The following is a 16349-nucleotide window of genomic DNA, read 5'->3' as shown; positions in this document are numbered from 1 at the left end:
AAAAGCAGATACAGTGTGTTTTCTTTTTGGGGGAAGGGGCAGGTCATCAAATTCTGCTTCAGAACTGAGGGATAGCTTCTCTGTGCTGGGCTAGACCCTTCTAATCAAATCAAAATCAGTTCTGGAAAGTTGACAGATTCTGTAGAGTAAGCCCAGCTGGTTGCTGTGAGTTTGAACTTGTCTCTGAAAGGGAGGATGTACAGTTGACCTCAGGACGCACCAAAGGTCTGAAAACTCCAGAATCATGCATCCAAACCATTTTGGTCCTGTCAACTTAATTCACAAATTAAGTGGGTACTTCCTGTATTCAGAGCACTGCGCTTGGCACTGTGGAGTTCAGAGATGAGGAGACTTAGTTCAGAAGGTCACACAGGTGGACACACAGCAAGCTATCCCCTGTAGGTCTTACAGGGTCACTCTGAAACCTGTCTCCATTAATTTTAAGGATGACAAAGCATCTTTGTTGTAAACAGCTGCACCTCAGCTAATTTCCTGCTAGGAAGAAGGTCTACAGTCGGGTTTCTCATGATTTGCAGAATTTTGTATGCTTGTGTCTATATTTATTTTAGGGGCGGCTGGGTAGAATTCAAAGCTTTCATTAGATTCCCACAGGATTATATGATCCCCAAAAGCTTAAAAAACACTGCTTTAGAACCTTTAAGCAAAAGATTTGAAAGGGGCTTGGGGTCTCATCTGCCACATGGTCTGCTTTCTCAGAGGTTATGGGACCTGGGCTGTGTCACATAGCCAGTTAAAGGGGTTTTAGCTGATGTACCATTTCACACGTTTCCTTTTTAATCCTTTATCTACAATTTTGAGATGAACAGTTTTGTCCTTCGATGGTTAAATGAATTTTAAGCATAAGCTTGCAGATTAGGGGATACATTTGGCCAGAGAGAATTCTGGAACCACTTCAGGCCTTTTCCACGTGATTGAACCCTGTGCCCCATTCTCCTCATTCTCTCCATTCTCTTAACCTTCAGCTGCCTTTAGATGCATGTTTTCTGAGCATGTGTGCTACATTTTAATTAATATTTCATTGTATTTTAATGCTCCAGTTCCCTTTATCTTAGAATATATTTTCAGGGCGCCTGGGTGGCTCAGTTGGTTCAGTGACTGCTTTCGGCTCAGGTCATGATCCCAGAGTCCTGGGATCAAGTCCCACATCGGGCTCCCTGCTCGGCGAGGAGCCTGCTTCTCCCTCTGACCCTCTCCCCTCTCATGCTGTTTCTCTCTCTCTCTCTCTCTCTCAAATAAATAAAATCTTTAAATATATATATATATATTTTCATACCTCTTTGTAAAATTTCTGCCTCTAGAAATAGTTTCTGAACATGTGTGGTACATTTTAATATTTCATTGTATTTTAATACCCCGATTCCCTTTATCTTAGAATGTATTTTCATACCTCTTTGTAAAATTTCTGAGTGTATGTATTCATACCAGGAACATCACTGAATGCCTGGCAGGTGGGTGCCATACCTGGGTTTGGACAGTGAGAGTAGAAAGGTGAGCAGGCACAAGCTTGGGTTCAGGAAACCCCCCGTCAGGTGGGCACCCTTCTGAGCTCCTCTGGAGGAGTGCGCTCCAGACTGGTGTTCACGTCACACTCTGCTCCGATAGTTTGTAGACAAGTGTCCCCAGGGCCTAGCATGGTACCTGACACATGGTAGATACTTAAAAATTCCTTTTTAATTCCTCAAGAACCTTGCTCTGTCAGTGAATTTGTCTCCTGCATCCTCACTTTCTGTCATCCACCTTTTCCTTCTCACAAAATGCTCGGGGTACACCATCCGAAAAATAATTTTTAACCTAACCTCTGACCCTACATTCCTCCCTTACCACTACTTAATTCCCTTCTGTCTCTTTTACCAGATTTACGGTGGACTCTTTCCCCTTCCACACTCCCATTAATACCTTAGGCCAGCAGTTGGATCTCCTTGTCCTAGTAAAATTACCCTTTGGTTTAAAATCAGCAACAGTTTCTGCTAAATTCTGAGGACATGTGTGGAACTTACTGGACTTCTTGACTACATGGGGCACCACTGATGACTCCCTCCACGAGGTCCTTCCTGCTCCTTTAGTTTCCATTATACTGAGCTGTTCTGGCTCGCTCTTGTCCTTTGTGGTTCTTCTTTCTTTGGGGGTTTTCTTTCTCTCCTTGACTCTTCATTGTGGGCATTCCAAAGGTCTGGCCTAACTCTTTGCTCTTCTGACTGAATATGCCCTCTCTAAGTGATCTCTTCCCTTCTCGTGCTGTGAGATACTTGTGACACCCACTTTTTTAACTCCAGGCCACCCCTGCACCCTAGACTCCAGATCATCCCTTTACCTGCTGGCTATCTGCTTCTGAATACACACCTCCTCCTCAGTATGAGTCAGATTCCCAGACTTGTTCTGCCTCCCATATTCTCATAGTCAGGGGCACCACCAGGCACCAGCCCATTAGTCACCTAACCTAGACCTAGAGCTCACTCATGGCTCCTCCTCCTCCCTAGCCCCCACTCCCACAGCCAGGTGGTATTCAGATTTTATCATTTCTGTTTCCTGCATATGTTTCAGATTGTCCTGTTTTTTCATCACTATTCAGGGCCTTAGTATGCCTCATCTAGACTCCCATATGGGTCTCCCTGAACTTCTAGGCTTATAATATTAACAGTAATAATAAGAGCTGTCATTTATTGAGCATTTACTATGTTCCAGTGCTTTACATTCATTACCTCATTTACTTCCCATTTCACAGGTGACAAGACTGAAGCTTAGGTTTTATTTTTTTCAAGGATTTTATTTATTTATTTATTTATTTATTTTAGAGAGAGAACGCGAGCACAAGTCGGGGGAGGGATGGAGGGAGAGGGAGAAGCAGACTCCTCGATGAGCTCAATCCCAGGACCCCGAAATCATGACCTGGGCTGAAGTCAGACGCTGAACTGAATGAGCCACCCAGGCGGCCCCTTGGAAGGTTTTATATCTTGCCAAAGTTCACAGTTAATAAGCCCTAGAGCCAGGAATTGAACCTTTGGCTGTGTGACTCTAAGCCCATGCTTCACATAGCCCTTGAGGGATTTAGTGAAAGAAAAATTCTGAGCTGCTTGTTTTCTTGCTTAAAACCTTTCACTGGTTCCACCTTCTTCATGATTTGGACCCTGCTCGCCTCCCCAGCCTTACCTGTGCCCTGCCTCTCCTTCCATGCTTCAGCCACCCTGACCTTTTTATGAGTCTCCCCTGTTAATGTACTACTGCCCTACTTCCTGCCTCTAGTCTGTGCCAGGCTCTGCTCTCTGGAATGAGCAGCCCGCTCCCTTCGGCTGGCAACTCTTCACCTCTTCCTCCAGTAAACTTTCCTACCACGCACTGGCTAGATTAGGCACCCTTCTTCACCTTTCTGTAATATCCTGCACTTCGCTGTTATACTTTCTGCCATGTATTATGGTCTGTCACTGTACCTGTGTCCCCCACCAACACCACTGAGTTTTTTGAGAAATGAGAACTATTTCTAATTGATTCTGTATCCCAGCATCTAACAATACAGGGCACCTAGTGGGAGCTCATAATCTTACCAAATTCTGGTGACATTTTCCAAAACTTGTTTCAAAATGTTTTCAGTTCTTTTAAAAAATAAGAATAAATAAGCTGTTTCTAGCATTAGTTTAAAGACAGTGCCTTATTTTTAATTCATACAACTCAAGTTTATTTTTGGAATGCTGGTTTCTTTTCTTGTGACTTTGTGAAACTTGTCAGAATTTGGTCTTTTAAAACGTGTTATGGAGCCTTGAGCTTACAGACTGTTTAGTTTACATACTGTTGATGAAAAGTCCGGACCTCTGTCAGACCTGGCTTATTCATCAGCTGTGTGACTTCTAGGAAGTGACTCAATTTCTGTGCACCTTGTTTCTTCATCAACTAAAGGGGGATGATGCCCACATCGTAGGGTTGTTGTGCAAATAAAAGGCAACATGCATGAGAAATACTTAGCATAGTGCCTAAAACATGGTAATGCTGAAAACTGCCCCCCAAAATAGGAGCTGTGATTATTAACTAAAGCGACATAATGTCACAGAATGTTAAAAGTTTGTCCCTGATGTAATGTTTAATATTTATGTAAGTATAACTTTTCCGTATTCTTAGTTTTCTTAAATTATAATTTCTGTGTAAATGAGTGCTTCAGCACCACTTATTCTTAGTTTGGGTTGGAGCTGCTTCTAGTTCATAGCTGTGACAATGCAACTGGGCAAAAATAGCTTCCAGAAACACTACATTAAAATTCTGTATGAGGGGCTCATTTCTGGGAGAAGTCAAGCCTTCTGTCCGTGCAAAAGGGTTCCCATGCCCCAATCATTTCGAAGTCGGTGGTTTGTTCTCCGTTGATAATGTAGGGATGAGAGTTCTTTTTTGGAGTTGGGGGAGTAATTGTGAACACGTATTGGGGATGTATTTTTTTTTTTAAGTAAGATATCATTGACGTCTAACACTGTTTCAGGTGTACAACATAATGATTTGATATATGTATACATTGCAAAACGATGACCGCAATAAATTAGTTCATGTCCATCACCTCACAGAGTTATACTTTTTTTTTCTTGTGATGAGAACTTTTAAGATGACTCTCTCAGTAACTTTCAAATATAAAATACAGTATTAACTATAATTACCATGCTGTACATTACTTTTCCAGGACTTATTTATCTTCTAACTGGAAGTTTGCATCTCTTGACCACCATCACCCATTTCCCCCATCCCCACCCTCTGGCATCCACCAATCTGTCCTCTATCTGTGAGTTTGGTTTGGGGTTTCTTTTTTTCAAATTCCATATATGAGTGAGATAATGCAGTATTTGCTTTTCTCTGAGGCAAGATTTCTTAAATGCTGTGGTTGCAGCCCTCAACCCAAGATTGTAGTGCTTTATGTTTATGCAACATTTTTCTTTTTTGGAAATGAGAATTTTGGGGGGGCGGCGCCTGGGTGGCTCAGTTGTTAAGCTTCTGCCTTCGGCTCAGGTCATGATCCCAGGGTCCTGGGATCGAGCCCCACATAGGGCTCCCTACTCAGGAGGAAGCCTGCTTCTTCCTCTCCCACTCCCCCTGCTTGTGTTCCCTCTCTTGCTATATCTCTCTCTGCCAAATAAATAAAATCTTTAAAAAGAAAAACAAAACACAACACTCTGAGACATGTCTTTCACAAGACCATAGAGAAGGGTTCTGGTTTCTTTATTCATGTGGCACAGTTTGTATTGAAAGAAGTCATTACCTATTTTCCTATGTTGCGTTTCAGATTAGATGTAGAAGAGGTATATGGGATATGGGGTGGTTCTCAGCTAACTTTGGAGTATGGTTCTCCTTCTTTGTTGGATTGGAAAGTAGAGGTAGAGGGACTAGAGCTGAAGATACTCTTGCTTAAGACGTGACATTGTGCATTCAGTGAACCTTTGTGTCGGAAATTATACTGTCAATATAAATAATTTTGGAAGTTCTCTTTTGATTAAGAAGTGTAGAACAAGGGGCGCCTGGGTGGCTCAGTTGGTTAAGCGGCTGCCTTTGGCTCAGGTCATGATCCCGGAGTCCTGGGATCGAGTCCCACATCAGGCTCCCGGCTCAGCGAGGAGCCTTCTCCCTCTGACCCTCTCCCCTCTCATGCTGTTTCTCTCTCTCAAATAAATAAATAAAATCTTTAAAAAAAAAAAAAAAAGTGTAGAACAGGAACTCAGTCATAGCCCAGAGGGTATTATGTCTAAAGTTGAGTATTAGCACTTTGATATCATCAACAGACAAGGACAGAAGCCCTTTTACTAAGATATTCTGGATTTGTGATTTCAAATATTTGTTGTATGTGCCAGCTTGCACTCCTTTCTCAAACGAATGACACCTTTTCTTTTATTTACTTATTTTTTTAAAAAGTGAATTTTAAGAAATTTGCAGTTGTGTAAATATTAGTAGGTAGGATGTGGCTTCAAACCTGACTTTATTAGGTAATAAATGGTGCCAGGGAGGGGAGATGAGCACCAGAAACTACATCTCCTACCAGAAATCTTTTCCCTTCCACCAATTAGAGTGAATTAAATCCTCATTAAACTATAATACTTTTGCCCCCCACTTTGAGAGGGTAGAGGGTCAAGCTTTTAGCAGTCATTTACAGTGCGGTATTGTGAGGGGAAACTATTATCACATATTATTAAAACCAGACCCAGACCCCTCCATGTTGTAGTGGAAGAGAACTCTGGAAGGAAAGCATCCTGGATGGAAGGGATAATTCCTCTGGATTCGCTTACCTGGGATTTCCATTCCATCCCTGCACCTGCCCAGGCCTCAGGGGTATGGCTTTAACTGCTTTCTTTGGTTCCACTTAGGTTAGCTGACATTTTTTTTTTTTAAGATTTTTATTTATTTGAGAGCGAGAGAGCAAGCACAAGCTGTGTGTGGGGGTGGTGGAGCGGAGACAGTTAGAAGGAGAAGCAGGCTCCCCACTGAGCAGGGATCCCGACGACATGGGGCTCGATCCCAGGACTCTGGGATCATGACCTGAGCTGAAGGCAGGCGCTTAACTGACTGAGCCACCCAGGCGCCCCAAGTTGACCTTTTTTAAATGAACTTCACCAAATAGCAAAGAAGAGCAGAAAGGGAATGAGTATCAAAATACAAACAGTATAAAAATACCCATATCCCCAAAGTAGAAATTCTAGATGCTGACCTCTACCTCCCCTTTTGTTATTGGGAGTTGACACAGTCACACAGTTTTCTGTCTCTCTCCCACCCTGTTTTTAGTGTGCTCAACCCCAGGAATCCCCCACCCCTCTCCCCAGCCCATTTTTCTGACCCCCTCACAAAAGTGAATAAAAATGTTTCAGATCTAGATTCAGGTGTTGCTTTCTGCCTGGGGGCATGTTTAGTAGTGGTAATGGCAAAGGGAAGAAGGAGCCCTTAGAGGTGGGAAAATGGACCTGACCTTTCCCAGCAGGCTAACCTGTCTGCCCTGCCTAGAGGCTTCTAAGGCTCCCCCTGGAGAGTTCCTGGGGAGCAGCGGGAGGATTAGAGACCTGGATAGGAGGTTGCCATAGTCAACCTTCACATCTTTGCAATTCTGCCTTCGTCACTTATTAAGTACAGTCACTTCCCAATGTCCTGACAACCAGAGCTCTGTGTGAAGACCATATGACCATGGTCAAACCATAATCTTTCTCACAGTCAGGCCCTTCACAACAGCCTAGCTCTGTCTCCTCCTGCCTTGGCTCTTCATTCATTCTATTGCCTACTGATCAAATTTTGCCTCCTCCCCTCCAGAAAGGAAGCAAAGAGGAAGGGCAGATAGTTTTAGCACCTGCATCTTCTGTTCCTGGTACCCAAAGCTAAAACACTTGTTCTCTGAATAAACTTTGTGTTTTCTCACCTCCATAATTTTGTACGTGCAGTCTCTGCCTGGAACACCCAGCTCTGTCAGTTGTTCCTTGCTCTGTGTGAATGTACTGAGATGAAGGGAAGGGAGAAATGGAGCATGTTCATTAGGAGCCCAAAATGCCTGAGCAGGGAAGGTGGGAGACTTATCCAGAGCCCATGCGCACTGCCTGGCACCTGGTCCCTGGTCAGCACTCAGTAAGCTGTAGCAGCTCCTCCACTGATGATCAGTGGGCAAAACTTGATCTTTGAGGGTTTCTGTGCCCCGTCAAGGTTCAGAAGGGAAAGCCATGAAGAGAGCTTAGATCGGGGAATTTTACCCTCTGCCTCCTTGTAGGAGCAGCTAGGGGTTTGGTTTGAATATAAACCCGTTACTGAGATAAATATTTAAAGTATCTTCTCTGTAAGATAATAATGTGTAGCGTCCAGTCCTTTAGAAACCAAGCTAAGGCAAACCAGGCCTATTGGAAACGCTACTAGTTTTGTGACAAGTCAGATGTCCTCTCTCTAGACCTTAGTTTTCACATCTGAAAAACTAGGGGTTGGACTAGATAACAGATTATCTCTAACACTCCTTGTAACTTGATGTTCTGACTTTCCATGAAACAAATGTAGCTTCAAAATTGAATTTCAGTTATCTGAGTAGTGATAGAAAAGGATAGGCTAGATCTTTCAGTGTACCTGTGTATTAGTATTAGGAAACTATTTCAACAGTGCACTGTTCCAAGTACTGTAGTTTCAGGAAATCTTTCCACTGGATGCATTTTGAAAGCCACATCTCAAAGCAGAATTGAAATAGGAGATAAGCACATGCTCATTTTCTATAGTATGCATTTACCCATAGTCATCACTAGATGGCGCCCTTGTATTAGTAAGGAGATTTTTCTCTTGGAAGTTACAGAACTTCTGGAGAACTTCTAATAAAAATAGATCGTGGGGCTCCTGGGTGGCTCAGTCGTTAAGTGTCTGCCTTCGGCTCAGGTCATGATCCCGGAGTCCTGGGATCAAGCCCCACATCGGGCTCTCTGCCCCTCTGGAGGCCTGCTTGTCCCTCTCCCACTCCTGTTTGTGTTCCCTCTCTCACTGTCTCTCTGTCAATAAATAAATAAAATCTTTTTTTAAAAAAAATAGATCGTAATGAATCAATAGCTAAAACTGAGGAATGATCAAGTTTACCAGAAAAAAAGAGAAATGGATGTTTTTCTGTCAAGTCTAATGATTTGATCACTAATATCAGAGGTAATGAAAAACTGGGACTTTCTGCATTACCCTGAAGGAAATTATCTTATAAATATTTCTTTTTTTAAGGTACCAAAGTGTCTTTAAAATTAAAAATAAGCCTAGTTTGCTTCATTAAAAGCCAGGCCAAAAAAAAAAAAAGTTTCTCAGAAGTTCTCTGGTGAAATGGTTTGTGACAATCTGAAATCAGTAAACCTTTCATTTATGTTCTTAGCTTCAAAAGCAAAGTTAGTTCAAGGAAGCTGGAAATACCATCTACTGACTGAGTTGAGTAAATTCCATTGAGCCGAATGGGGAACGTTTGAGTTCTTTTTAGCAAAAGAATTATTTGATTTAAGTAAATAATAAGGGAGCAAGAATGCTTAGGAATATTTTATGGTAGTGGTATGTCTTTTTTTATAGCTCTGTACAGCTTTCCTGGGAGAGGATTGTTTTCCTCTCCATTCATAGCAAATATCTTTCCAGTAATTTTTTTCTGTATGTTCTTTTAATTAGCAATTTGCATTTAAAGATTTATCCATGTCTTTGTATGCTTGACAGCTGATTCCTTTTGATTTCTGAATAGTATTCCATTGTATGGATATACAGTCTTGTTTATCCGTTCACGTATTGAAGGACATCTTGGTTGCTTCCAGTTTGGCATGATTATGAATAAAAATGCTGTAAATATTCATGTGCTGGTTTCATGTGGACAAAAAAAATAATTTTGCATTTTCAAATCAGTAGAGTATAAACCTGGTAGCACAGTTATTGGCTTGTGTCATAGGACTGTGTTTAACTTTGTAGGAATCTGCCAAATTGTCTTCCAGAGTGGCAGGACCACTTTGTATTCCCATCAGTAATGAAAGTGCCCATTGCTCTGCATCATTGCCAGCAATTAGTATTGTGAATTTTAGCTATTCCAATACCTCTGTAGTGGTATCTTTTGTTTTAACATTCATTTCTTGAATGACAGATGATGTTGCATATCTTTTCATATTATTTGCCATCTGTGTATATTTTTTGCTAAGGTATCTGTTCAGATCTTTTGCCCATTTTGTAATTGGGTCGTTTGTTTTCTTGCTGAGATTTAAGAATTCTTATTATAGGGGCACCTGGGTGGCTCAGTCGGTTAAGCGTCTGCCTTTCTCTCAGGTCATGATCCTCTGGTCCTGGGATCAAGCCCCATGTCAGGCTGTCTGCTCAGCAGGGAGCCTGCTTCTCCCTCTCCCTCTGCCTGCCGCTCCGCCTGCTTGTGCTCTCTCTGTCAGGTGAATGAATAAAATCTTCAAAAAAAAAAAAAAAAAGAGGGCGCCTGTGTGGCTCAGTCATTAAGCGTCTGCCTTCGGCTCAGGTCATGATCCCAGGGTCCTGGGATCGAGCCCCGCGGCCGGCTCTCTGCTCCGCGGGAAGCCTGTTTCTCTCTTTCCTACTCCCCCTGCTTGTGTTCCCTCTCTTGCTGTGTCTCTCTCTGTCAAATAAATAAATAAAATCTTTGAAAAAAAATCATTCTTATTATATTTTGGATACATGTATAGATATATATTTAGCAAACATTTTCTCCCAGTCTGTGACTTGTCTTTTCATTCTCTTGATACTGTCTTTCGCAATGCACAAGTTTTTAATTTAACCTATTTTTTTTTAATTTTTAAAGATTTTATTTATTTATTCGACAGAGAGAGGGAGAGAGAGAGCAGGGGGAGCAGCAGGCAAAGAAAGAAAGAGAAATAGGCTCTCCACTGAGCAGGGAGCCCGATGCTGGGCCCAAACCCAGGACCCTGGGACCATGACCTGAGCTGAAGACAGACGCCCAACCAACTGAGCCACCCAGGCGCCTCACAAGTTTTTAATTTTAATAAAGTCTAGCTTAACTACTTTTTTGCTTTCATAGATCTTGCTTTTGATGTTTTATCTAAAAATTCATCACCAAACCCAAGTTCATGTAGGTTTTCTCCTATGTTTTCTTCGAGACGTTTTATAGTTTTGTATTTTACAAATAGGTCTGTGATCCATTTTGAGTTAATTTTTGTAAAAGACGTCCAGTCTATGTCTGGGTTCGGTTTTTTTGCATATGGATATCCAGTTGTTTTCGTACTACTTATTGAAAAGATTATCCTTGCTCCATTGCATTATCTTTATGCTCTTGTCAAATATTAGTTGATTGTTATTTGTGGCGGCCTATTTCTGTGCTCTCTGTTGTATTCTGTTGATCTGCGTCTTACTGTTTTGCCTACAGCACACTGTCTTGATTATAGTAAGTCTCAAAACTCAGTAGTATAATTCCTCCAACTTTGTTCTTTCTTCACCATTGTATGGTTCTTTTACCTTTCCATATAAACTTTAGAATCAGTTTGTTAATGTCTACAAAATAGCTTCCTGAGAATTTGAATGAGATTGTGTAGAATCTGTAGATCAAGTTGGGAAGAACTGATATCTTAACAATACTGAGTCTTTTCAGTTCACAAATAGGGAGTAGCTCTTCATTTATTTAGCTCTTTGATTTCTTTCATCATTGTTTTGCAGCTTTCTGCATACAAATTGTTTTGTTAGATTTATTCCTAGTATTTCCTTTTTTTGATATTATAAATGGCCTTTTTAAATTCAAATTCTAGTTGTTCTGTTGCTAGTATATAGGGAAGCAGTTGACTTTTATATATTGACCTTATACCCTGCAGCCTTGCTATACTTGTTTATTAGTTCCAGGAGTGATTTTGTAGATTCTTTGGGACTTTCTGCATAGACAGTCGTGTCATCTGTGAATGAAAACAGTTTTATTTCTTCCTTTCCAACCTGTATACTGTATACTTTTCAGGGTTTGGTTTTTTTTCTTAGCTGCAATAGCTACAACTTCCAGTTTTACATTCATAATGTTCTTTATTCAATAAAATAAAGATATTGCCAGATTAGTTTTTCTCCACAACCAGTTTTGAAGAAATGCACTCTTCCTACTAATACCTCCTAATTCCTACTACTAATTCAATTTCTAAAGCTATCTTTTGCCCCCACTTCTGGCCTGTGTGGCAGTCAGTGAGCTTATTCTTTCCATCTTTCTCACTCCCTTCTCCTCCCAGTTTTTTTACTTACATTATTTTTACTTTGTCTAAACATGTAACACCTGTATGGTTTTCTTCTGCCTTGTCTACACTTAAATATGTTAAATATTCATTGGCCTGTCACCTTTTAGTCTGAGGAAACTCAGCCTCTAGCAGTGTCAGGGACTGTGAGGGCTGTCTCAGTTATTACCCGACTTGTAAGCCAGGAGGTTCGTTTGTGACCAATGGGTGCTAATAGCATGCCGTGGAGGAACATGGAGCTTGGGAATCTATTGGTTTTATTTTATTTTTTTAAAGATTTTATTTATTTATTTGAGAGAGAGAGAATGAGAGATAGAGAGCACGAGAGGGAAGAGGGTCAGAGGGAGAAGCAGACTCCCCGCTGAGCAGGGAGCCCGATGTGGGACTCGATCCCAGGACTCCAGGACCATGACCTGAGCCGAAGGCAGTCGCTTAACCAACTGAGCCACCCAGGCGCCCCAGGAATCTATTGGTTTTAAAGTGAGCGGAAGCAACTTGCTCTTTGTTTTCGAAGAGATGCTTCCTTACTCCTCAAAGTTACTCCATGCAGACACAAATATAAGAAACGACCTGGGTAGAAAGCTGTCAGTACCTTGCCTTTTTGGCATACACAACAGGAATGTGCAGGAATGCTCAGGGCCTGTGTCAGATTGCCTTTCCCAAAAGTAGCTTCTCAAGAAGGGCCTGTGGGCATAGTATTCCTCTAGTTCGTAGATGCTTAAGACTTTTTCTGTAGCCTTAATATCTGAAGGAGCGATTTAGATGTAAAATCATCAGTTCATAGTTTTCTTCCCTTGGATTTCTTAAAAAAGCTGCTCCATTATTGCCTAGCTTATATGTTTCTCTTGGGAAGTCTGATGCCAGCCTGATTATTTTGCTCTTTTATTTAGTCTTTTTCCCTGAAAGCCCTAAGAATTTTTTCCCCACTCTTATTAAAGTATAATTGACAAATAAAAATCGTATATGTTTACTTTATACAGTGTGAGGTTTTAATATATTCATATGTTAAGTGATTACTACAATTAAGCTAATTAACGTTATCATTTCACATAGTTTTTTTGTAGTAAGAACATTTAAGATGTACTCTGATCTGCTTAGAAAACTTCAATTATACAATATAGTATTATTAACTATAGGCACCATGCTGTACATTAGTTCTCTAGAACTTATTCATCCTGCATATCTGAAACTTTGTACCTTTTTACCAACATCTCCCCATTTCCCCCATCTCCCCAGCTCTTGGCAACTATCATTCTATTATCTGCTTATGTGAGTTCAACTTTTTTAGGTTCCACCTATAAGTGAGATCATGCAGTATTTTTGTTTCTTGCCTGGCTTATTTCACTTAGCATAATGACCTCCAGATTCACCCATGTTGTCTCAAATGACAGGATTTCCTTCTTCTTTAAGGCTGAATAATATTCTATACATATATTCTGTGTGTGTGTGTGTGTGTGTGTGTGTGTGTGTGTGTGTGTGTATGGATTGCGTATCAATATTTTCTTTATCCATTCATTCATCAGTAGACACTTAGGTTGATTTGCTATCTTGGTTCTTATGAACAATGCTACAGTAAATATGGAAGTTGCAGATATCTCTTCAAGATACTAATTTCATTTCTTTTGGATATGTATCCAGAAGTGGGATTGCTGGATTATATGGCAGTTCTATTTAAAATTTTTAAAGAACCTCCATATTGTTTTCATAAATGCTGTACTAATTTACATTTCTACCAACAGTGTACAAGGGTACCCCTTCTCTATAGCCTCTCCAACACTTACCTTTTGGCTTTTTAAGAATAGTTATTTTTGGAGCACCTGGGTGGCTCAGTTGATTAAATGTCCAATTCTTGATTTTGGCTCGGGTTATGATCTCAGTGTTGTGAGATAGAGCCCTGTGTTGGGCTCCACGCTGGGTGTGGAGCCTGCTTAAGATTCTCTCTCTCCCTTTCCCTCTACCTCTCTCCCACTCCCCCATCTCTTAAAAAAAATAAATAAATAATTTTTTTTTTTTTTAAATGAACATCCTTAAAAAAAGGAATACTTATTGTGGATACATATTTGAAGGGGTACATGATGTTTATAGCAGCATTGTCAACAATAGCCAAACTATGGAGAGAGCCCAAATGTCCATTGACTAATGAATGGATAAAGAAGATGTGGTGTGTGTACGTAAACACACACACACACACACAGGAATAATACTGAGCCATCAAAAAGAAAAATCTTGTCATTTGTAGTAATGTGAGTGGAGCTAGAATGTATTATGCTAAGCAAAATAAGTCAATCAGAGAAAGACAAATACCATATGATTTCACTCATATGTGGAATTTAAGAAACAAAACAGATGAACACATGGGAAGGGGGGAAGAAAAAGGAGAGAAGGAAACAAACCATAAGAGACTCAAGGATAGGGGTGCCTGGGTGGTTCAATCGTTAAGAGTCTGCCCGGCTCAGGTCATGATCCCAGGGTCCTGGGATTGAGCCCCGCATTGGGCTCCCTGCTCGGCGGGAACCCTGCTTCTCCCTCTCCCACTCCCCCTGCTTGTGTTCCCTCTCTCGCTGTGTCTGTCTCTGTCAAATAAATAAATAAAATCTTTAAAAAAAGAGAGAGACTCAAGGATAGAGAACAAACAGAGCGTTGATGGAGGTGGGAGGGAGAGGGCTGGGCTAGACGGGTGATGGGTATTAAAGAGGGCACTTGTATTGAGCACTGGCCATTGTATGTAAGTGATAAATCACTGAATTCTGCATCTAAAACCAATATTGCACTGTATGTTAACTAGCTAGAATTTTTTTAAAAATACAGTTTTTTTGGGGTGCCGGGGTGGCGAAGTCGTTTGAGCATCCGACTCTTGATCTCAGCTCAGTTCTTGATCTCAGGGCCAGTGAGTTCAAGCCCCGTGTTGGGCTGCATGCTGGAGCCTACTTAGAAAAGAAAAGAAAACAAGAGAGGGAGAGGGAGAGGGAAGAGGGAGAGGAGAGATACAGTAGGTGTGAGGTGGTATCTCACTGTGGTTTTGATTTGCATTGCCCTGATGAAGAGTGGTGTTGGCCATTTCTTCATAAACCTTTGGCCATTTATATGTGTTCTTTTTTTTATTTTTTATTTTTTTTATTATGTTCAGATTGCCACTGTATAGTACATCATTAGTTTTTGATGTAGTGTTCAATGATTCATTAGTTAAGTATAACACCCAGTGCTCATCACAACACGTGCCCCCTCCCCCCACCCTCCTCCCCTCTGAAACCCTCAGATTATTTCCCGGAGTCCATAGTCTCTCATGGTTCGTCTCCCTCTCTGATTTCTCCCCCTTTGGATTTCCCTTCCTTCCCCTATGGTCCTCCGTGCTATTGCTTATGTTCCACATGTGAGTGAAACCGTATGATAATGTATGTGTTCTTTTAAGAAATGTCTCTTCAGGTCCTTTGCCCACTTTCTAATTGGATATTTGTTCTTGGTATTGAATTGTTTGAGTTCCTTATATATTTTGGATATTAACCCCTTATCAGATGTATGGTTTGCAGATATCTTGTCTCATTCCATAGGTTGTCTCTTCATTCTGTTGATTGTTTTCCTTTGTTGTGCAGAAGCTTTTTAGTTCTATGCAATCCCATTTGTCTGTATTTTGTCGCCTGTACTTTTGGGATTATATCCAAAAAATAATTGCCCATATCAGTGTCAAGGAGCTTTTTCCCTATGTTTTCTTCTAGTAGTTTTATAGTTTCGGATCTTACATTTAAGTCTTTAATTCATTATGAGTTGATTTTTGTGTATAGTGTGAGATAGGGGTCCAGTTTCATTCTTCTGCATGTGGATATCCAGTTTTCTCAACACCATTATTGAACCCTTTCCCCATTGTATGTTCTTGGCACCTTTTTCAAAGATCAATTGACCATATGTGTATGGCTTTATTTCTGGGCTCACTATTCTGTTACTTTGGTCTATATATCTGTTTATATGACCATACCATGCTGGTTTTTTGTTTTTGTTTTCATACCATGATGTTTTGATTACTGTAGCTTTGAAGTATATTTTGAAATCAAATAATGTGTTGCCTCCAACTTTGTTCGTTTGGCTCAAGATTGTTTGGCTATTTGGGGTCTTTTTAGGTTCCATGTAAATTTTAGGATTTTTCTTTCGATTTCTGTAAAAAAATGCCATTGGAATTTTTATAGGAATTGCACTGAATCTGTACATTGCTTTGGGTAGTATGGACATTTTAACAGTACTCTTCTAATCCAAAAACATAGGATATCTTTCCATTTATTTGTGTCTTTAATTTCTTTCATCAATGTTTTATAATTTTCAGTTTGTAGATCTTTAACCCCTTGGTTAAAATTATTACTAAGTATTTTTTTATGCTATTATAAATGGGATTTTTTTTAATTTCTTTTTCAGATAGCTTGTTGTTACTGTATGTAAACACAACAGATTTTTGTATGTTGAATTTATATCTTACATCCTTACTGAATTCATTTATTTTAACAGGTTTTTGGTAGAGTCTCTAAAGTTTTTTTGTATATAAGACCATGTCATTTGCAAACATAGACCATGTTACTTTTTCCTTTCTGACTTGGATGCTTTTTATTTCTTTTTCTTTCCTAATTGCTCTGACTAGGATTCCCAGTACTCTAGTGAATAGAAGTGGTGAGAGTGGGCATCTTTGTC

At 40.4% G+C, this 16349-nt stretch overlaps 1 protein-coding gene across 3 annotated transcripts in view; it reads left to right on the top strand.

The window, feature by feature from the left end:
• The window catches only part of HACD2 (3-hydroxyacyl-CoA dehydratase 2), a 113830-nt gene that overhangs the window by 26207 nt on the left and 71274 nt on the right, over window positions 1–16349 (top strand). The gene's annotated exons all lie outside the window — the stretch shown is intronic.

Source organism: Callorhinus ursinus, unplaced genomic scaffold, assembly GCF_003265705.2.
Source record: "Callorhinus ursinus isolate GAN/ISIS: 27379988/994484 unplaced genomic scaffold, GSC_fseal_2.0 scaffold1, whole genome shotgun sequence".
In the NCBI taxonomy this organism is placed as follows: domain Eukaryota; kingdom Metazoa; phylum Chordata; class Mammalia; order Carnivora; family Otariidae; genus Callorhinus; species Callorhinus ursinus.
Note: the sequence above shows the minus strand (reverse complement) of the source record. Positions and strands in the feature narration are given on the sequence as shown.